We start from the raw sequence: 23,946 nt of genomic DNA, 5'->3' as shown, positions 1-23,946 counted from the left end.
AGAAGATTTTCACAGTTCCTTGCAATCCCTTTTCGACCGGACTCCACGAAGAGACATAAAGATCGTCATGGGCGACTTGAACGCGAAGGTGGGAGGCGACAACACAGACAGACAACTTATCATGGGCAGACACGGCATAGGCACCTTCAACGAGAACGGAGAGCTGTTCACAGACGTCTGTTCCTTCAATGACCTAGTCATAGGTGGCACCATCTACCCACACAGGAAGATCCATAAGACCACTTGGACTTCACCAGATGGGAAGACTGACAACCAGATCGACCACTTCACCATCGACCGCAAATGGAGACGAAGTATGCTGGACGTCAGAGTAAGGCGTGACGCAGATGCAGCCTCAGACCATCAGCTGCTAGTGGCAACACTGAAGACCAAGTTGAGATCCATCTGCGACTCTTCAGGAAGACCACACCATAAGTTCAACATACAGTTTTTGAAAGACGGCAAGAAAGTAAAAGAGTTCAACTGTGAAGTCAGGAACAGGTTCGAGGCGTGGGGGGGATCTGGTCCAAGAGACAATAGAGAACCACTGGACAGAAATAAAGAATACCTGGAAGGCCATTTGTACCAAAGTCCTGGGGAAGAAGGAGAGGGAGCAGAAAGAGTGGATGACAAAAGAGACATGGGAGAAGATAGAGAAGAGGAAGGAGGTGAAGCAGAAAATCAACAGATGTCAAGATCAACAGGAGAAAACAGACCTCAGAGCGCAATATTGGGAGGTGAACCGAGAAGTGAAGAAGAGTGCCAGACGGGACCAAAAGACAATTTGAGCATAGTATGACAGAAGAGGCTGAAACAGCAGCCAAGCAGAACAATATGAAGAGAGTGTATGAGATCACCCGGACCTTGTCAGGAAAGAGTTTCAATCCAAGTAAGCCAGTCAAGGACAAGAATGGGAAAACCAGCACAAAACCAGCACAAATGACGAAGAGCAAAGAAGAAGATGGGTGGAACATTTTGAAGAGATCCTGAATCGACCACCACCGCAAACAGTTCCCGACATACCACCAGCAAAAGAGTCCCTCTGTATCAACACCAATCCACCAACCAAGGCAGAGATCACCAAGGCCATCAAGTCCTTGAAAAATGGAAAGGCACCAGGGCCTGACGGCATCCCTCCAGAAGCTCTCAAGGCAGACGCGGCAGCAGCAGCGGAGATGCTACATCCGCTCCTAGTGAAGATATGGGAACAGGAGCAAGTGCCTGCCGACTGGAAGCTTGGGTACCTGGTGAAGCTCCCCAAGAAAGGCGACCTATCCCAGTGCAGCAACTGGCGAGGAATTATGCTGCCGTCCATACCAAGCAAGGTGTTGACCAGAATCATCTTAGAGAGACTGAAGGAGGTATTGGACAAGAGACTGAGATCAGAGCAGGCAGGATTTAGACAAGACAGATCATGTACAGACCACATCGCCACTCTGCGCATCATCATCGAGCAGTCTATCGAATGGCAATCTCCCTTGTACACAACCTTCGTCGACTTTGAAAAAGCTTTCGACAGCGTCGACAGGGAGACTGTGGAAACTGATGCAGCACTATGGAATTCCACAGAAGCTCATCAACATCATCCAACAGCTTTATGCAGACTCGTCCTGCCAGATCATCCACAATGGAAAACTGACCAACCCCTTTGCAGTGAAAACCGGAGTGAGGCAAAGCTGCATGCTGTCACCGACAATCTTCCTGATCGTCATGGACTGGATCATGAGAAGAACCACAGAGGGCAGCAACACCGGTATCCAGTGGACCCTCACCAAAAAGCTGGAGGACCTGGATTTTGCAGACGACGACAGCCTTCTGTCCCATAAGCAGCAACATGCACAGTCCAAGTTTACCCGGCTCGCTGAGGAGGCAGAAAAGATCGGCCTGAAGATCAACGTCAGAAAAACGTTGAACAACCGACAAGAACATCCACTGCAGCTACAGGGAGAAGACTTGGTGGAATCCAACCGCTTCGTCTACCTAGGAAGCTTAGTCAACAGTGATGGCGGCGCAGATGAAGACGTTAGGAGCCGGATCAACAAAGCAAGGCTTGCATTCAACACCCTGCGACCCATCTGGAACTCCAAAGCCTTATCTCAGCGCAGCAAGATCTGCATCTTCAACAGCAATGTGAAAGTAGTCCTTCTGTATGGGTCCGAGATGTGGCGGGTGACCAAGACCACTACCAGCAAGATACAGATTTTCATCAACAAGTGCTTGCGACATCCTCAACATCAGATGGCCTGAGAAGATCTCAAATACAGACCTGTGGAAGAGAACTAGCCAGAACCCGGTCAGTCAAGACATCAAGAAGAGAAAATGGGGCTGGATAGGCCACACACACTTCGAAAACCACTCAACAACGTCGCAAGGCAAGCACTGGACTGGAACCCACAAGGGAAAAGGAAAGTGGGGAGACCCAAACAGATGTGGAGAAGATCTGTCGAGAGCGAAGTGAAGGCCGCTGGAATGACGTGGACCCAGCTGAAGAGAGCAGCCCAGAACAGAGTCCGTTGGCGTGGTGTTGTTGCGGACCTATGCTCCCCCAGGAGTCAACAGGAAAAATTGAATTGAAACTGGTCTTATACATGAGATTCAATTCAATTTTATTTATACAGCACCAAATCACAACAAAGTGCTTTATATTGTAAGGTAGACCCTACAATAATAAATACAGAGAAAAACCCAACAATCATATGACCCCCTATGAGCAAGCACTTTGGCGACAGTGGGAAGGAAAAACTCCCTTTTAACAGGAAGAAACCTCCGGCAGAACCAGGCTCAGGGAGGGGCGGGGCCATCTGCTGCGACCGGTTGGGGTGAGAGAAGGAAGACAGGATAAAGACATGCTGTGGAAGAGAGACAGAGATCAATAACAGATATGATTCGATGCAGAGAGGTCTGTTAACACATAGTGAGTGAGAAAGGTGACTATAAAGGAAAAACCCAGTGCATCATGGGAATCCCCGGCCGCCTACGTCTATTGCAGCATAACTAAGGGAGGATTCAGGGTCACCTGGTCCAGCCCTAACTATATGCTTTAGCAAAAAGGAAAGTTTGAAGCCTAATCTTGAAAGTAGAGATAGTGTCTGTCTCCCGAATCCAAACTGGAAGCTGGTTCCACAGAAGAGGGGCCTGAAAACTGAAGGCTCTGCCTCCCATTCTACTTTTAAATACTCTAGGAACAACAAGTAGGCCTGCAGTGTGAGAGCGAAGTGCTCTAATAGGGTGATATGGTACTACAAGGTCATTAAGATAAGATGGGGCCTGATTATTTAAGACCTTGTATGTGAGGAGCAGGATTTTGAATTCAATTCTGGATTTAACAGGAAGCCAATGAAGGGAAGCCAAAACAGGAGAAATCTGCTCTCTCTTTCTAGTCCCTGTCAGGACTCTTGCTGCAGCATTTTGGATTAGCTGAAGACTTTTCAGGGAGTTTTTAGGACATCCTGATAATAGTGAATTACAGTAGTCCAGCCTGGAAGTAATAAATGCATGAACTAGTTTTTCAGCATCACTCTGAGACAGGATATTTCTAATTTTAGAGATGTTGCGCAAATGGAAGAAAGCAGTCTTACATATTTGTTTAATATGTGCGTTGAAGGACATGTCTTTTGTTTTTTTGTTTTTTTAAACAGTGTTCTGAATGATTAACAATGGTCTACAGCCAATCTTGTGTATTATTATATAAACTTTGGTTGTAAGATTCAGATAACTATTTAATAAAAGCTAAATATTTTATATGAGTAAGAAAGAAAAGTATATCTTCGCATATCTAAAAACTAAACTTATATCCAGTCCAGTGAAGTAGCAAAGAAAGATGACGAAAAATGATTACTTACCTGCAGTTTAGAGGCTCCACCTGAACTTGAAGCAGTCGTTGCATATTTTTTGGCAGCAGCTGGGTCAGCACTAATGTCAACCTTTATAATATATGCAGCGCCCCTCAAGTGTCCCCCCGGACGCCAAAACAGTGACAGCGAAAAAAAACCTGTAAGCGTAAAAAAAAAAAGTTTGTGATTTATTTGTTTTAATGTCTATATTTAGAGTTTCAATCTTTTTTCACTTTGTTATGGAAGTTTTAACAATAATCTGCAACAAACCCAGTGAGTATTTTGAAGTGGGTTAATAAACACGTTGCAATGTGGAGAGAAACATCCCAGCCAAACACTAGGATGACCTCTGACATTTGGGTGGGGTTACTCATCTTACATACCCACACAGACACTCTCAAACAAAGAACATGCTACAGCTCTTATATGTTGGCCCATTTCACAGGGGGGGGGCTCTACCTTCAGCCCCATCCTTAAAAAGTTCCCCCTCAGAGAGAATTATGAGCTTGTTTTTATTTATTTATTTATTTATTTATTATTGTGCGATCTATTGTACAATATAAAGCGCCTTGAGGCGACTTTTGTTGTGATTTGGCGCTATATAAATAAAATTGAATTGAATTGAAGTTTTCTGCTTGGCTGTCACCTAAAGATTTACATCCCTGATAAGCAGGAGTCTCACTAAATGTTTAACGTCTCCCATGAACTTACAATGGTGTGTGTGTGTGTGTGTGTGTGTGTGTGTGTGTGTGTGTGTCAGAGCATAAGACACATTTGTGAAGCTAACCTAAGTGACAAAGTGATACTACTATTACTAAAGTGATATGGTAAAAATATGTGATTAAAACATCAGAAAAGAAACCTGCAACTTTCAATACATATATTTCAGCTACAATATTATTTTTCAATGCCAATATTTGTTTCAGTTTCATTTTAAGCATCGTTTTAACTCCATACATGACTAAATCACTGCAAGAAGCAGCTGTTCCTTCAGCTCCCGATGCTCTCCCTGCTTCTCGTGCTCCTTCTTTTGGTGTCTGCTGGCATTTCCACATCTGTCACATATCACGTGGTAACAAAACGGTCGTGCTGCAGAGGAGTATGAAGGTGCAGTTTAAAAACGAGGATTAAGAGCAGAATGTCTTCTCTGCACTGAAAATGAAAGTTGAAAAGTTCATACCTGAGCTGCAGGTGGTTAAATCCAGCATCCACACAGGAACGGTGCCACCAGCAGGTCAGCTGTCACATTACAAATAAAACACGGACATTAAAACACTTACATAAACTAACCCAAACTTCAAAAACTCACAACAACAAAAAAACTCCCTAAACTAATGTGACTAAGTGCCTCAAACACTGATCCTAGGTCAGCTTTAGACTGATTAGACCTGCTGTAGAGAGAATAGCACCATACACAGGAGACATGAGGTGCTGCTGTAACATGGTAAAGGACCAGAGCACCTGACTGCAGCTTTATAGATAATGAGCACTCAGAACCAGCTTCGGCTACTGTTGCGGCTCCTCCAACCAACGGCCGCGGCAGGCTAAACATGAGGACACAGATGACGCGCAACAATAAACGCATAAAATACACTTCTGTACCATTTGCTCCTTTTATTCCGCATGCAACTGCCCAATATACAAATCAGCACATGGGATTAACAATTAAACAAATGCACAGACTGCAAACAAAGAACTGCACTAACTACTATGTCAAACTACAACTTGGCCTATGGCATCAATTAGTGCATAAATATACAAAAACCATCAAGTTACAGTCAAAATACATCAAAATCATTCAAGCTGCGGTCAACAGAAGGTTTTGCCTCATGCTCACCCTACCTTTCTGATCATCAACATCAGGTGCGGTGAACAGGTGAGTGCAACCACATTTCTCATCTAACACACCCATGAGACACGCCCCACACCCGTGCACCAATACAGTGAGTCCATTTAAACCAACCCACTTAGTCAAAAAAGAGCAACTCATATGGCTCCTACAGCTACGGAGCCTGAGTGTGTGAATACAACACAGGAAACAGAAATACAGAAAACAAAAATATATTATGTATGTTATGGTAAATGAAAAATGTATAGACAAATACAAAAAAATAAAAAAAATATGCATATATATCACAAACAAAAATAATGTTGACAATACAAAACAGCTTATTAGGTTCCAAAAAGGAGGTGGGATGAGGTTTAGTCCAGTATAAGATCACTTTAGTTTCATTGACCTGTGATAGGTCATGTGTCAACAGTTCAATTTAGTGCAGAGGTTCACGAGTCCTACCGCAATGCAGCGGTGGTCGGGTGGCTCAACATCCCACGCTGATCAGGGCTCATCACGGGAAAAAAAAAAACAAACCTGACCTAAACAAGGTCAAAAACATAAATTAGCATTCACAGAAGAAAATGAAACAGCATTCTACTGCTATGACAAAATAAATAAATCCATAAATAACAAAGTCAAGTAATTAGTGCCATATTTTATACAACAATCAATAAACCAATAACCAAACAAATCATAACATATCATAGTCATCATCTCAAGTCAAGTCAAGTCAAGTCAAGTTGGCTTTATTGTCACTTCAGCCATATACAGTTTGTACACAGTGAGGCGAAACAGCGTTCCTCCAGGGCCAAAGCTAAAGCATATAGTTAGGGCTGGACCAGGTGACCCTGAATCCTCCCTTAGTTATGCTGCAATAGACGTAGGCTGCCGGGGATTCCCATGATGCATTGAGTTTTTCCTTTCCAGTCACCTTTCTCACTCACTATGTGTTAATAGACCTCTCTGCATCGAATCATATCTGTTATTAATCTCTGTCTCTCTTCCACAGCATGTCTTTCATCCTGTTTTCCTTCTTTCACCCCAACCGGTCGCAGCAGATGGCCCCGCCCCTCCCTGAGCCTGGTTCTGCCGGAGGTTTCTTCCTGTTAAAAGGGAGTTTTTCCTTCCCACTGTCGCCAAAGTGCTTGCTCATAGGGGGTCATATGATATGATTGTTGGGTTTTTCTCTGTATTTATTATTGTGCTATCTACTGTACAATATAAAGCGCCTTGAGGCGACTTTTGTTGTGATTTGGCGCTATATAAATAAAATTGAATTGAATTGAATTGAAGGTGCTACATGCAACATAAATTTACAACATAAATTAACAGAAAATCACTAAACTAGCTAACTAGAGACAGGACAGACTGACCTAACATAAATTACAACGTAAATTAACAAAAACTAACTATCTAACTAAAAACTAACTATTCTAACTAGGTAGGTAGTGCAAAGGAAACCGTAAACATACTCTTATAATGAATTTCATTCAAATTACTATTACAAAAAACCCATTCTCACGGTCCCATCAAAGTATATTAGCAATAAGGCTAATAAACAGTATCCAAAGTTAATCAAATATTTACAAAACATTTAATCACAGGTGTTGCGCAACAGATTCAATAATCTAAAGGGAGTTTAACTTGAAGTCCCATAGGCCGTTTTGGCATTTAATCAGAAAAGTAACAAAAAACATCCAAAACGGACAAAACTACAAAAATCAAATCACTCACTCCACGCTTGAAACATTAATTTAATATTCGGCCATAGTGAAATAAACAAAAACAACAATATTCAATAAAAAAAAAAAAAAAAAAAAAAACAGTAATTGCACTTACTGTCACTAGCCTAGCATTAGCTTACCGGCGTTTTAGAATGCGCGACCGCATTTTCATTAATTGTGACCAAACAAACCAAGCAAATAACTCACCCTTGAGTAGATCGAGAGAGGGTGTAAAGGTGAATGAATCGGCCGGGTTATTGCACGCTGTCAATTGGTATGTAGTCTATAATTTGTCGATATCTGACAAGCACGCGAACCTCAGGGACAAGAGCAGCCAGGGGAGCAGGGAAACCGATTTACCCAGGAACAAATAAAATACTGAAAAAAGCCAAACAATAACTTTTATTTTATACAATAACAATAATTTTTAAGTTATCTAAGTGACTTATAGGGCTTTGGAGTTGACGTCACTGGAGGTGGGCCACGCCCCCTTTCCGCCATGACAGTAGGCTAGACACAGGATACAGCTTCAGCTATGGTTCGTACGTGTTGTGTTATCAGTTACAACGTTTGATCACACGATCGTGAAGGCAAGAAGCTGGATAATGGGCTCTCTTTTCATCGTTTTTCAACCTGGAGGCAACGTGAGGGATCCCATGTATCCGATATTACTAAACAAAGACGTCAGGCTTGCATTGCAGCGGTGAGACGAGCGGATCGAGTTCTGTGCAATCCCCAGCTTTTTGTTGGTTTGGTCTCCGCATCTTCTTTCCGGTGAGTTCTAAATTAATTCATATCACTATTAAAATGCTTTTAGTGTTATTTTCAATGTGCTGAGGTCATAGATAATGAGATAAAACATGCTAATGTGTGATACTGCAGAACCACGTCATGTCATCATGTCGACTGAGTAGCTTATGATTTAGCATTATTGCAGGCAAACCGGCATATGAAATGGATGTAACAAATCCAGACTGGGCACCAACACTGCTCATGGGCCTCTAAAAACATACTGTGGTATATTGTAATAAGCAGCAGCTATTACTACCTCCCACCCGTAGGTGGCACTGTGGTATTGTATGTGATTGAAAAGGTGTTGGGAAGTAAAGAAAGACTCGACCTCCACCATTGCCTCGTCTCAGTCCTCTGTGCTTTATCTAAAGTTGGCCTTGGCCGCAACCCACGTTAAACTGGCAGTTGGAGCAACACTGCATAAAGTCACAACATGGTGTCAGAAGTCGGCGAGACCGTGTGAACAGGGACCGCGACGTGAGTAAAGCTAGCTGTGGATTAGCTAACGGTAGACGCTGCTAACGGCATGGAGCAATTCAGGCCACCATCGCCGCTACTGCTCACCGGCAATTTATCTGAGACCTGGCGCAGGTGGGAACAAAGGTTCAGACTATATATGAGCGCTACGGGTGCGCTGGAGAAAGATGAAAAGGTTAAAACAGCCATTCTTCTCCACGCTATCGGCGAGGAGGCGCTTGAAGTGTATAACACACTCACTGTAACCCCGGCCGGAGACGCGCTAGCTATGGAGGACATTCTGAAAGCGTTTAAGGAATACTGTAGTCCACAAAAGAACGTTGTTTTTGAGCGCCACAAGTTCTGGTCATACCCAATGTCAGCAGGTGTGACAGTGGACAGATATGTCACAGAACTCCGTCAGAAAAGTAAAAGTTGTGAGTTTGGGGTCAATGAGGATGACATGATCAGGGACAAATTGGTGTTCAGCATAAATGATACAAGACTAAAAGAGATTACTTCGTGACAACGACCTCACACTGCGCAAGACGATAGAAATATGCAGATCAGCAGAAGTGGCCAAGTCACAGATTCAGGCTATGCAGTCAACAACCGCAGCCCAAGACACGTCAGTGGATGCATTAAGGAAAACGCCAGGATACATTAAATCTGGACACAGTAAGAACAAACCGAGCAACGACAAGCAGACGGTTTGTTACAGATGCGGCAACAAACACGCGCTCTGACAGTGTCCAGCCTATGGGACAACGTGCCACAGGTGTGGGAAGAATAATCACTTTTCAAAAGTATGCAGAGCGGGCGCAGAGAAAAGTAGAAATTACAAGAAAACAAAGACTATTAATAACATTGAGACTGATGGGGACTCACTGTACATAGGCATGGTGTGCAGTGACAAGCACAAAACTGGAAGGTGGCATGAAAGTGTAACAATCAGAGATGTATCAGTCACCTTCAAGCTAGACACGGGCGCGGACGCAAATGTGCTCCCCAGATCAGTGTACAACAAGTTACCAGGGATGCCTCGGTTACAGCCCACAAAGACTGCACTCATAGCTTTTGGTGGAGCCCGCATACGTGCAGATGGTGTGGTGTCTCTTGAGTGTGAAGCACGGAAGCACAAGGCTGTGTTTGACTTTCTTGTATCAGACCAGGCAGATAAACCGATCCTAGGTGGGCAAGCTTGTGAGAAGCTGCATCTGGTGAAACGAGTTGAAACCCTTGCCATACCATCCACTGTAACGAAACTAGCCAAACCACCTTCTACCAAGGAAGAGCTTGTGGAGATGTATGCTGATGTGTTCACAGGCTTAGGTGAGTTCCCTGGAGTCCACCACATACACACTGACCCAAATGCAACACCTGTGATACATGCATGCAGGAACGTGCCCCTCTCCATAATGGACCCGCTGAAGAAGACGCTACAGGACTTACAAAACAGAGATGTCATAACGCCTGTCAATGAGCCTACAGATTGGGTCAACAGTCTTGTCGCCACACAGAAGAAGAACGGAACACTAAGGGTGTGTTTGGACCCTTGTGATCTGAACCAAGCAGTTAAACGCCAGCATTACTCCATTCCCACACACGAGGACGTTCGCAGCAAGCTAGCAGGAAAATCCATCTTCACCATATTGGATGAAAAAGATGGATACTGGCAGATCAAGCTGGACGAGCCGTCATCGAAGCTTTGTACCTTTAACACACCTTGGGGCCGGTATCGCTTCCTCCGGCTCCCATTCGGGATCAAATCCGCTAGCGAGGTTTTTCAACAAAAGAATTGCGAGACTTTCGGCAGCATTCCTGGTGTATTTATCATTGCAGACGATATGATAATTGCAGCTACATCAGAGCACGAACACGATGAAATCCTGCAGAAGGTCATGCAGAAAGCAAGAGCAGCTAACGTGAAGTTTAACAAGGACAAAATTCAGTTCAAAGTTGACACGGTGAAATACATGGGCCATATCATCACAGCAGCAGGGCAGAAAGCAGATGTTTCAAAGATCAAAGCTATTGTCGACATGCTGACTCCAGAAGACAAACAAAGCCTTCAGCGTCTGCTGGGAATGACGAAGTTTTTGGCACAGTACATTCAAAATGAAGCATCACTCACAGCACCTTTAAGACAGCTACTCAAAAAGGACACAGCGTGGCAGTGGCAGCCACACCACACAGCAGCGTTACAGATGCTCAAGGCGACGCTCACACAAGCACCAGTGTTGAGATTTTATGACCACAAGAAACCCTTAACATTGCAGGCCGATTCTTCAAAAGATGGGCTGGGCGCATGCTTATTACAAGAAGGGCAACCTGTGTGCTATGCGTCACGAGCACTCACAGACACAGAAAAAAGGTATGCACAAATAGAAAAAGAGCTGCTAGCCATTGTGTTTGCCACTAAACGATTCCACCAGTATGTCTATGGAAGACCAGTGACCGTGCAGTCTGATCATAAACCCCTGGAGGCGATAATGCGTAAGCCGCTATGCAAGGCACCAGCAAGGTTACAAGGAATGCTGCTGCAACTACAGAGATATGATCTCACCGTCACATACACCCCCGGCAAAGACATGTTCATAGCCGATGCACTTTCACGAGCCACAACCACAAGTGACAGTGAAAATGTGAGTGAAAACACAAATGAAGAAAGAGTTGTATATGCTCTGGAGGCCACAGCAGCGTTGAGTGAAAAAACACTGAGTGGCCTGAGAACGGCAGTGGCAGCAGATAGCGTGCTACAAGCTGTGCGTGAGAGGCACCTCAACGGATGGCCAGCCAGAAGGAAGAGTTTAGACAGAACACTCCACAGCTACTGGCCTATGAGAAACAACATCAGTATCCACGATGACATTATTATGATAGGGGACAAGATTGTAATACCCCAAAGCTTCAGACAAGTGATCCTGGAGAAGTTGCATTTCGCTCACCAAGGAGTACAGCGCACAAAAGCCAGAGCAAGAAGAGTGCTGTACTGGCCGGGCATGTCACACGATATAGAGACTATGCTTGAGAAGTGTCAACAATGCCAGCAAATGCAGCCAAAGAACCAGGCCGAGCCGCTTATTCCACATCAGATTCCAGAGCTGCCATGGATGAAAATCGGAGCGGACATCTTCGAACTGAACGGTCAGCTATATCTTTTGTTAGTTGACTATTTATCCAAATACCCAGAAGTTCTTAACTTACCTGACAAAACGGCACACTCTGTGATTCAGAAGATGAAATCAGTCTTCGCAAGACACGGAATTCCCAAAGAGATAGTGAGCGATCATGTTCCATTTGCCAGCTACGAGATGAGATCGTTTGCAGCATCCTGGGAGATAAAGCTAACTTTCTCCAGTCCCGGCTTCCCTTCTTCAAATGGAATGGCCGAGCGAGCCATAAAGACTGTTAAACATGCACTTAAAAAAGCGGCGCGAACTGGAACAGATCCACATCTAGTACTGTTATCTCTGAGGAACACTCCAGTCACGGGACTGAGTGTGTCACCTGCACAAATGTTGATGGGACGGGTTCTCCGCAGCACACTGCCATGCGCCAGTGCTGTGTTGAGACAGTCAACCCCACAGAACATTCCAGATAAGGTGCGTGGACTGCAGTCAAAGCGGAAATACCACTTTGATCAGCATGCAAGACCATTGCCTGTTTTGACCTCAGGCGATACTGTGCACATGCAAACACGGCGCGGTTGGGAGCCAGCTGTTGTAGCTCATCGGCGAGAAGAACCACGCTCCTACACTGTGCAAACACCAGAGGGTGAGGTGCTCAGGAGGAACAGGAGACATCTGAGGAAAATACACCCAAGTCTGTTTAAGGACACATCCATGGACCCAGATGATCTGTCTGCTCAGACCCAAGAGCCAGTTGTGCCACCCCACAACACTCTCGTCCTGCAAGTACGGACAATACACCCACATGCTACACACGCAGTGGCCGAGCAATAATACGCCCTGCCAGATATAGAGTCTAAGTGATTTGGAAACTTAAAGTCGCTCTACCCTGTACCTGAGTTGTTTTGTACAAGTTAGATAACTGTCTTGTTGAAAAGAGCGAAATATGTCATGTTTCATATGTTCATTTTGACATGTCTCATCCAATTTGTCACGTGTTAGTCTGTTTCAAAACACTGCACTGATATGTATTTGCATTGTTCAAGTGATAGGCAATCTAAGGTGTGCTGGACCTAATGTCCCAAGAATACAATATTGGTAATGTTCCTACGGTTTAAAGGGTGCATTCATGTTACAAAATATTGGAGTTAAGAGGTGGTATCTTTATCTCGGAAAAGAGGGATGTGGTATATTGTAATAAGCAGCAGCTACTACTACCTCCCACCCGTAGGTGGCACTGTGGTATTGTATGTGATTGAAAAGGTGTTGGGAAGTAAAAAGAAAGACTCGACCTCCACCATTGCCTCGTCTCAGTCCTCTGTGCTTTATCTAAAGTTGGCCTTGGCCGCAACCCACGTTAAACTGGCAGTTGGAGAAACACTGCATAAAGTCACAACACATACTAAATTGCTCTCATTGTACACAAATCCGCACATAACTTCCAGATGAATCACACACCTGTCATGTGCACTAATTTGATCTTACAGGCTTTTATGCAGCTGCAGAGTCTGAAGGTGTGCCCCGTGCAGAAGTAATTGATGAAGATCTGACAGAAGAACAACAACAAAATTACAATGTCATAGCTGTGGACAGCAGTTGTGTTGGACAAGTGGAGGTTGAGGTACCACCTGTAAATGTGGACAGTGGTGATCGGACAGACAGCATCACAGAAGCTAAAGGGCAGACGAAGCATTGTGTGTGCAATGAACAGGGCAGAGCAGAAATAAACACAACACTGCTTGATAAGATTGTTAAGGTTTGCTGTGTTTTGGTGAATATGTGTGGTTGTCAAACCAGCGCCAAATGAAACTTGCTCTTGTTGAGTATTCATAAAGCTGTTGTGTTGCATGTGTAGTTCATTGTAAATAATTGTACTTTGTGTGAAGTAGTTTCAATAAAACAGAAAAGAATAGTATACATGTTTTTTTTTTTTATTCTTGATCTTATCACATGTACTTAGCAAGTACATAAAAATGAAATGCAAACTAGTTACATGGCAACACAGCTGGCATCAATCTTGAACCACAAAATGAAACACAGGCTATTTAGAGCAGCACGTTGTTTGGAGAAGTATTTCCCAAAAAGTTCAGGAAGACACACTTTAAGAAAGAAGTCTTGTGCTTGCTTTAAACGTGGTTCCCAGAAATCCACATCAGGGAAGATGCGTATGACAGGTCTCTCTGTGTCCACACAACGAGGTCACAGTGCAGTTTCATTCAGTCGTTGTGAGTGCAGTACCTGAAACACACAAAAACCACTTTTAATAAAAGGTCTGTAATGAACCAAGGCTAATATAGATGGGTTGGCTGTACGTGCAAATCAAAAACTGTAACAAGGAAGTTGTTTAGAAAGTTATCATGTTCAAACCGACTTACCTTTGTCTTAACGACAACGTACAGTTGTCGCAGCGTGGAGGCATAAAGATGGACAAATCTTGCACCCAGCCGTTCGTGAATTGGATGTGGGCCTCCAGGGATTTATAATTCTTAAACTGGTTTGCTGTGTATGCGCTGACTCCACAGACAAGGTATGCAAAGATCGGGATAGGACAAAGGCGGTAAGATAAAATTAGTGCACATGACAGGTGTGTGATTCATCTGGAAGTTATGTGCGGATTAGTGTACAATGAGAGCAATTTAGTATGTTTTTAGAGGCCCATGAGCAGTGTTGGTGCTCAGTCGGGATTTGTTACATCCATTTCATATGCTGGTTTGCCTGCAATAATGCTAAATCATAAGCTACTCAGTCGACATGATGACATGACGTGGTTCTGCAGCATCACACATTAGCATGTTTTATCTCATTATCTATGACCTCAGCACATTGAAAATAACACTAAAAGCATTTTAATAGTGATATGAATTAATTTAGAACTCACCGGAAAGAAGATGCGGAGACCAAACCAACAAAAAGCTGGGGATTGCACAGAACTCGATCCGCTCGTCTCACCGCTGCAATGCAAGACTGACGTCTTTGTTTAGTAATATCGGATACATGGGATCCCTCACGTTGCCTCCAGGTTGAAAAACGATGAAAAGAGAGCCCATTATCCAGCTTCTTGCCTTCACGATCGTGTGATCAAACGTTGCAACTGATAACACAACACGTACGAACCATAGCTGAAGCTGTATGTTTTGTCTGGCCAAGTGTCATGGCGGAAAGGGAGGCGTGGCCCACCTCCAGTGACGTCAACTCCAAAGCCCTATATATCACCTGAGTGAAGTTGGCCCCCCCACCTTCTTCAAATCTAACAAAAGTGGTCTCAAACGTTTGTGCTACGTTTGTGCTGGTTTGTGCTGCAAAAATTTTCGTTTGTGCTGCTATCATTTTAAAGGTATTCAAGAAAATTTCTGGAGGTCATCAGAGGTCAACCAGCCCCCCCACATTAATGGAATCAAACAAAACTGGTGTCAATCAACTGTGCTACGTTTGTGCTGGTTTGTGCTGCTAAAATTGTCGTTTGTGCTGCTTCTGTTTTAAAGATATTAATGAAAATGTAAAGGTCCCTCCCCAGACGCCTTAACGCCCACTCACATCCTGGGCCATCTGACCTCAGGAATTCACATGACAAGGTGGGGCCAGGTTTCACAATGAGCTCACCCAAAACCCTGGCTGATTAGGTCCCACACCCGCTTTCACACCTGGGCGCATGTGATTAGAGGATCACCAGGGGGTCCTTTGTCCCTCCTTGGGGGGATACTCCCACTGGGTTTAAATCTGGGACTCTCGGCCATTTGACCTTAGAACTGAAGAAGCTTCTCGGATGAGAGGTGAAACGTCTTCAAGCAACTTAAAGAAGTCCAGACGCTTTTCTTTGCAAACTCCTTTGACTACGATGACCTGGATGACTGAGAACCTTCACAGACATAAAGGTCAAAAGGTCAACCAGCCCCCCCACATTACCCAAATCAAACAAATTTGATGTCAAACGTTTGTGCTACGTTTGTGCTGGTTTGTGCTGCAAAGATTTTCGTTTGTGCTGCTATCATTTTAAAGATATTAATAAAATAATGTCCTGATGCGTGCTCAATCATCTAGGGAAGTAAATTCCAAAAGGTTGATTCTGTTCATCCGGACATTGCACAGTGAAGGAAACTAGCACCACTACATGAACAATGGGCTGGGGGGTTAATTCCATGATTGTTAGTATGCAAATTCTTATGACCATTGATCAACGACTACTAATCAAAGACACAGATTCTCGAATGGCCATGAGTCCCATTCACAGAGAGTTGGGGAATGGCTGCAATCACAGCATTGTAAGATGGCGAAAGATGTACCCTTGGTCCCCCTTCTCGATTCAGAGATGGTCTGCATCCTGACAGCCTGATGGACGAAGCTGTTTCTCAGTCTGCGGGTTCTGGCCCGGAGGCTCTTCAGTATCCTTCCTGATGGCAGCAAACTGAAGAAGCTGTTGAAGGGATGAGTGGAGTCACCTGTAATGGAGAGGACCTTCCGGATGAGGCAGGCGCAGTAGATCTCCTGGGGAGGGAGGCAAGAGAGGTCCCCACAATCCTCTCCGCTGCTCTCGCTACCCGTTGTCATTTTTTTCCTGCAGGACCCAGTGCAGGAGTCATACCACACAGCGATGCAGTTGGTGAGGATACTCTCAATGATGCCTCTGTAGAAGGTGCTCATAATGGGGGTTGAATCTCTTGCGCTTCTCAGTTTGCAGAGGAAGTAGAGTCACTGTTGGTCTTCTCCCCATTCAGGGACAGGTTGTTGTAGCTGCACCACTCTGCCAGATGGTTAACTTCACCCCTGTAGTAGATCTCATTATTGTTGCTGATGTGACCTACCACAGTTGTTTCGTCTGCAACTTGATGAAAAGGTTGGAGCTGTGTGATGGTGTGCAGTCATGGGTCAGCAGAGTAAAGAGAAGGCGGCTCAACACACATCCTGGAGCAGCCCCCGTGTTATTGGGCTCGAGGTGTTGCTGCCGACCCGTACTGTCTGCTGTCTTCATGTCAAGAAATCTAGCAGCCAGTTACAGTGGCTATTCGGCCCCCTTGAACTTTTCCACATTTTGTCATATTAAAGCCACAAACATGAATCAATGTTATTGGAATTCCAGGTGAAAGACCAATACAAAGTGGTGCACACGTGAGAAGTGGAACGAAAATCATACATGATTCCAAACATTTTTTACAAATAAATAACTGCAAAGTGGGGTGTGCGTAATTATTCAGCCCCCTGAGTCAATACTTTGTAGAACCACCTTTTGCTGCAGTTACAGCTGCCAGTCTTTTAGGGTATGTCTCTACCAGCTTTGCACATCTACAGACTGAAATCCTTGCCCATTCTTCTTTGTAAAACAGCTCCAGCTCAGTCAGATTAGATGGACAGCGTTTGTGAACAGCAGTTTTCAGATCTTGCCACAGATTCTGGATTGGATTTAGATCTGGACTTTGACTGGGCCATTCTAACACATGGATATGTTTTGTTTTAAACCATTCCATTGTTGCCCTGGCTTTATGTTTAGGGTCGTTGTCCTGCTGGAAGGTGAACCTCCATCCCAGTCTCAAGTCTTTTGCAGACTCCAAGAGGTTTTCTTCCAAGATTGCCCTGTATTTGGCTCCATCCATCTTCCCATCAACTCTGACCAGCTTCCCTGTCCCTGCTGAAGAGAAGCACCCCCAGAGCATGATGCTGCCACCACCATATTTGACAGTGGGGATGGTGTGTTTCAAGTTGTGAGTTTCTGAGAACTTTGTGTCAGTCTCATCCACATTTTTACCAGGCCTATACATTCAGGCCATGGTCTCCCTGTTTCTTCCATGCATTTTCTCAGTCACTGTTTTATTTCCTAGTGCTTCAGAGACCTTACTGATTACTTCATTAACAATATGTGTCCCATTGTCTGATCTTATCAGAGTGGGGATGCCATATGTTGAAATAAAATGGTTGCACAAACATTTTGCTACTGAGATGGCGTCTGCTTTTTTTACTGGATAGATTTCTGGCCATTTTGAGATCACGTCTATGATCTCTAGAGCGTATTCTGAGCCTTGGCATTCATTTAGCTCAATAAAACTCATGTGGATTGTATGAAAAGGATGAGGTGGTGTGCATTATGTGCATTATGTTTTTGGCAAATCATGCATGTTCCGACAAATTTCCGAAATTTTATCTACCACTCCTACCCCCCCTCCTGTTGACAATAATGCTGCTGATATGTGTAGGGACTTTGGTAGTATTGGTTTGCTATTACAGGTCATCAAATCATTTTCTGGCTGTGCTCCACCTTTTAACCACCTCTTTTGTTCTCTAGTTGGTGCGGCTTTCTGTTCGTTTATAAGCACATCAAGTGATATTTGCATTGAGGAGTCAGACATTAATGTGTCACTGTGATCACAAATATGATCACAAATTTGTTTTCCAAACTTACTAAGCAAACAAACAAAAACAAAACAAATTGCCTATGGCATCAAGGCTTTGCGTTCATATTAATTGAGTGTAAGCTGCTTTCTTCATTGCAAGTGTTTATTGCCATAAGGTTTAATTCATGCATCATATCACTGAGTTCTAAGTTCAAATGATCTCTTCTGACCCTTTCCAAAAATAATTTCACATATAACAATTTGAGTATGTGTTGTCTATTCATAGAGTTCTGTTTCTCTCTGTGGGCTGTCTTGACACACCACAGGCACACATATATATTTATATACATATTTCCTGTTTCTGCAGACTAATCGAACTCTTTTGTTTCTCTTTGTATTCATAGTCTATAAACCCTCTTTAATTCTGCTAAATCTTGATCTAAAACCAACACCTTTATGTCACGCTCACACTCCTGAATAGAGCCCTTTCAGACATCAGGTATCATCACACACACTCAAACTTCCACTTGTTCACTCACTCTACTATGAACCTTTGTAGTGTTGTTATTACTTATGTTTTATTATTTTTGTACAAATCACACCCAATCACTCAAAACCTACTACTCACAGCATTCACACAGTTAGAATCACTCAAAATATGCTTTCATACGAGTATTTCAGACATGCGTTTCAAGATATATAGAGGTCACTCACTGTACATCCACAGTAATGTATTCAAACTCTAACTACAATTGTAGTGAGCAAAACCAGCATCTCCATGCGCGTCACCGCTCCTCATTAGCTTGGTAGTGTCCACATATTTAATTCAGCTTCTCATTAGTTGTTAGTATAGGTTTGCTCTTCATCCTAACGAAGTCTCATCTAAGATGACAGGTTTACAAGCAGGTCAAGTGTCTCTATGCACCTGATTAGTGTAGTTATTTCCTTATTTTCTTCATCTCATATATCATTGTACTGAGTTTGAGCAAACCTTAAGCTTGAATCAGACTACTTTTAACAATCTTCCACCTCACATCATAACTGACGGAGGTGCCTCTTCTTATTAATAGTATGTCATTATTAATGTTATCATTGTATTGTTTTTCCTTTTTTATAACAGCAATAGTATATTACAATACACTACTTCACTACTTCACTACTAATATACAATAGTATATTAGTTTATATTTTATTATGTATCCATCACGGGTCTGTGTGAACCTGCAGTTTCACACCTTCCCAAGCTGGAGACATTTCCCTTGGCTGAACAATGACACAGCCTTAATATACCTTATGCATCTCTCTTTCTTATTTGATATATTTTGTGTGAATTATCTGGTTTCACGCATTCTATTCATTCAGCTTGGTTGTCTTCCCAATTTTGTTTCATTGTTAATACCAGTTTACAGGTTGTTATCCTTCCTATTATCTCCTATTATCATGCTTATCACTAGATAAGCTCTGCTTTAATTTCAGTTAACCTTAATTTAACCTTTTGTTTATTCCACTTCATTCCTCTTTCCATGCTTTAAAATATTACAGCTCTTGTGTACTCTTTGTTTTCTTTTTAGCTTCCTTTTCAGTATTTATTTCTGCTTGGAGGGTTTCTTATAATTTAGTCAATGCATTTTCCCTCCCACGTGGGACATTTAGGTTTTCTTTGGATTTCTCCATCTATATGCACTAATTTGTCCGGCACCTGGACATTTCTTTTCTAACCACTGCTTGTCAGCAGTGAGTTTTGAAGCTTCATTACCCATTTTAATCCTCTTAATTTTAACACTTTACAACTACACAACTGCGGCACCTTCTCTGGCACGAGAATCGAGAGAGGTAGTTGACACGGCCTTCTACTTTCAAGCTATTCTTGAAAGCGGTGTCATCTTTATGTGATGATACACGACCTGTTTCTCTCTTTTCACCAGTACTTGGGTGGCCAACAGCAAACAAAATCGTGGAATAGTTCAGCCTCCTTATTGTGCTGTAAAATCAACTTATTCCACCAACAAAATAAAACAACAACAACACCTTTTCAACGCGTACTACGTCTTACGGACCAGGTTTATCTAAAAATGCTTCCAGCCCTTTTTCAGGCGAGCGTTTACTTCTAGAAACCCTTCTAAAAATGCTTCCAGCCCTTTTTCAGGCGAGCGTTTACTTCTAGAAACCCTTCTAAAAATGCTTCCAGCCCTTTTCCAGGCAAGCCTTTACTTTTAGGAATGCTACCAGCCCCTCTGGGCGAGCCTAGACGTTTTACGCGAGGTGTCTGAGTGTTAATATTCACCTGGTTGCTGCCGGTCTCTCAGGTCAACCTCATCGACCCCCACCGCCGTGGACCACTTATAAGAACGCCGGCCAGAACCCGAACGTTACGTCTCTGGACTTTATATCCTCTACCTAGAGAGGAGCTGTCGACAGACTTCAGCGCGGGCTTCTCACGGCGTCAGGACTCGATGAGGCTTTCCTGTGGGGTCACACAAAAGTGCTGTGTCCCATCCGGCTCCAAGGACCAAGAAATGTCAGGAGTTTTCCTGCATTGCAACCCAGGTCGGAATAAAAAGGCTCAGACAGGTTTACGTGTACACGGGTGAGACTCAGCGAGACTCGCGCCGCTGCAGTAAAAAGGAAGAGTCTTTATTCAGAGAGCACATACAGGAAGAGAGAAAATAGAACTGCAGGCTTCCTGTGTAACTTCCCCATTTAGGAGTCTGCACAGAGTTGCAGAGTTTAAGCTGAATACTGAAAAGAGCAAACACATTTAGATAATGAAACGTACTTTTAAGCATAACATAATAAAAATCCCCAAATCCTAAGAAATCTCTTAACAGTGAACCTCCGCCCCAGTCTCAAGTCTTTTGCAGACAAGATTGCCCTGTATTTGGCTCCATCCATCTTCCCATCAACTCTGACCAGCTTCCCTGTCCCTGCTGAAGAGAAGCACCCCAGAGCATGATGCTGCCACCACCATATTTGACAGTGGGGCCACTCTTCTTAAAGGCCAACTTTGTGCAGTGCTCGACTAATAGTTGTCCTATGGACAGATTCCCCCACCTGAGCTGTAGATCTCTGCAGCTCGTCCAGAGTCACCATGGGCCTCTTGGCTGCATTTCTGATCAGCGCTCTCCTTGTTCAGCCTGTGAGTTTAGGTGGACGGCCTTGTCTTGGTAGGTTTACAGTTGTGCCATACTCCTTCCATTTCTGAATGATGGCTTGAACAGTGCTCCGTGGGATGTTCAAGGCTTGGGAAATATTTTTGTAGCCTAAGCCTGCTTTAAATTTCTCAATAACTTTATCCCTGACCTGTCTGGTGTGTTCTTTGGACTTCATGGTGTTGTTGCTCCCAATATTCTCTTAGACAACCTCTGAGGCTGTCACAGAGCAGCTGTATTTGTACTGACATTAGATTACACACAGGTGCACTCTATTTAGTCATTAGCACTCATCAGGCAATGTCTATGGGCAACTGACTGCACTCAGACCAAAGGGGGCTGAATAATTACGCACATAATAATTCTCTTCACTCTGCTGATCCATGACAAGAGATTCAACCCCCATTATGAGCACCTTCTACAGAGGCATCATTGAGAGTATCCTCACCAACTGCATCGCTGTGTGGTATGACTCCTGCACTGGGTCCTGCAGGAAAAAAATGACAACGGGTAGCGAGAGCAGCGGAGAGGATTGTGGGGACCTCTCTTGCCTCCCTCCCCAGGAGATCTACTGCGCCTGCCTCATCCGGAAGGTCCTCTCCATTACAGGTGACTCCACTCATCCCTTCAACAGCTTCTTCAGTTTGCTGCCATCAGGAAGGATACTGAAGAGCCTCCGGGCCAGAACCCGCAGACTGAGAAACAGCTTCGTCCATCAGGCTGTCAGGATGCAGACCATCTCTGAATCGAGAAGGGGGACCAAGGGTACATCTTTCGCCATCTTACAATGCTGTGATTGCAGCCATTCCCCAACTCTCTGTGAATGGGACTCATGGCCATTCGAGAATCTGTGTCTTTGATTAGTAGTCGTTGATCAATGGTCATAAGAATTTGCATACTAACAATCATGGAATTAACCCCCCAGCCCATTGTTCATGTAGTGGTGCTAGTTTCCTTCACTGTGCAATGTCCGGATGAACAGAATCAACCTTTTGGAATTTACTTCCCTAGATGATTGAGCACGCATCAGGACATTATTTTATTAATATCTTTAAAATGATAGCAGCACAAACGAAAATCTTTGCAGCACAAACCAGCACAAACGTAGCACAAACGTTTGACATCAAATTTGTTTGATTTGGGTAATGTGGGGGGGCTGGTTGACCTTTTGACCTTTATGTCTGTGAAGGTTCTCAGTCATCCAGGTCATCGTAGTCAAAGGAGTTTGCAAAGAAAAGCGTCTGGACTTCTTTAAGTTGCTTGAAGACGTTTCACCTCTCATCCGAGAAGCTTCTTCAGTTCTAAGGTCAAATGGCCGAGAGTCCCAGATTTAAACCCAGTGGGAGTATCCCCCCAAGGAGGGACAAAGGACCCCCTGGTGATCCTCTAATCACATGCGCCCAGGTGTGAAAGCGGGTGTGGGACCTAATCAGCCAGGGTTTTGGGTGAGCTCATTGTGAAACCTGGCCCCACCTTGTCATGTGAATTCCTGAGGTCAGATGGCCCAGGATGTGAGTGGGCGTTAAGGCGTCTGGGGAGGGACCTTTACATTTTCATTAATATCTTTAAAACAGAAGCAGCACAAACGACAATTTTAGCAGCACAAACCAGCACAAACGTAGCACAGTTGATTGACACCAGTTTTGTTTGATTCCATTAATGTGGGGGGGCTGGTTGACCTCTGATGACCTCTAGAAAGTTTTATTAATATCTTTAAAATGATAGCAGCACAAACGAAATTTTTTGCAGAACAAACCAGCACAAACGTAGCACAAACGTTTGAGACCACTTTTGTTAGATTTGAAGAAGGTGGGGGGGCCAACTTCACTCAGGTCTATAACCTCATGTTTAACCTGAGTAGCGAAAGATCGTGACTAGTCGACTAAGGCTGGATGGCGTTTGGGGGGAGGTGTGTGTTAGCATTGTAGCTGCTGTGCTAGCTCCCGCTTCTTCAGCTTCCTGTCTGCAGAAAACTTTATCGCTCCCAGAACTGCTCGCTGATGCTCCCCGATGATTAAGCTCTTTCTGCCGCTCTGCGTCTGACACCAGGTCGTGTTTTGACGCAAAAGGATTCAAGCGACACTTTGTAGAGCGCCTCAAACTCGTACTTTAGTCTCAAAATGCCCCGCAAACCATTTCTCTGCCGGTTCACCGACATTCACTTCCTCTTAAACCTTTCACAATAAAACAGTTTAGATTACGCCACATCAGATACCTCAAAATAAAACTGGAGCTAAAAGAGTTAAATGACGCTCTAATGTTTCCACTAATAAAAATAAATAAATATATTTTAAATACTGTGATAAAGTCACTCTGTTCTCCCCTCTTTGTGTTTGTATTATTATTTTTAGTGTTGGTGTTCCAGGATTTGCTTCTTTGTGTGTGTTGGAGCTATTTGTTCCTATTTTTTATTATTTTGAAATTAGTTAAAGTTTGTTGTTAGTTTACTTATATTTTGGGGTTTATTTACAAGTTTATTTGTCGGTTAATATTTTGTTTCAGTGTTTTGTTTGTTTGTTGTTACTTTGTTAAATTAGTCAGTAAGAGCTGTAGGGCCATTTTGTTTCTATAAATAAAGAGACTGGCATAGGACCAGCATGCACTGGGGTGGGCCTATGGTTTTTTACCAGAGCAGGAGAAGCAGCAAGAAGGATCTTGTTATTGCTTGCCAAAATGGATAAATAAACCATAAAAAACACAACTTTCA

The 23,946-nt window shown here is 43.6% G+C and overlaps 2 protein-coding genes and 2 long non-coding RNA genes across 5 annotated transcripts in view; 2 read left to right on the top strand and 2 right to left on the bottom strand.

The window, feature by feature from the left end:
* Positions 1–23,946, top strand: part of LOC100711798 (uncharacterized) — a 194,234-nt gene that overhangs the window by 16,847 nt on the left and 153,441 nt on the right. The window lies entirely within an intron of this gene.
* LOC100689711 (class I histocompatibility antigen, F10 alpha chain) overlaps positions 1–23,946 on the top strand; it is a 102,361-nt gene that overhangs the window by 13,606 nt on the left and 64,809 nt on the right. The window lies entirely within an intron of this gene.
* LOC112843413 (uncharacterized) lies at positions 4,707–6,161 on the bottom strand. Of its 2 annotated transcripts, none has more exons than XR_003215731.1 (3): positions 6,127–6,161; positions 5,014–5,072; positions 4,707–4,922 (listed from the first exon to the last, which is right to left on the bottom strand). It is a non-coding gene; the product is annotated as an uncharacterized LOC112843413 (long non-coding RNA). The 2 variants fall into 2 exon arrangements; XR_003215730.1 differs by lacking the exon at positions 6,127–6,161 and adding an exon at positions 5,676–5,825.
* On the bottom strand, positions 13,946–14,699 carry LOC112843410 (uncharacterized). Its single transcript, XR_003215725.1, has 3 exons — positions 14,649–14,699; positions 14,146–14,280; positions 13,946–14,008 (listed from the first exon to the last, which is right to left on the bottom strand). It is a non-coding gene; the product is annotated as an uncharacterized LOC112843410 (long non-coding RNA).

Source organism: Oreochromis niloticus, linkage group LG22 (genome assembly GCF_001858045.2).
Source record: "Oreochromis niloticus isolate F11D_XX linkage group LG22, O_niloticus_UMD_NMBU, whole genome shotgun sequence".
Lineage (NCBI taxonomy): Eukaryota > Metazoa > Chordata > Actinopteri > Cichliformes > Cichlidae > Oreochromis > Oreochromis niloticus.
This window is presented reverse-complemented; position numbering and strand designations above follow the sequence as displayed.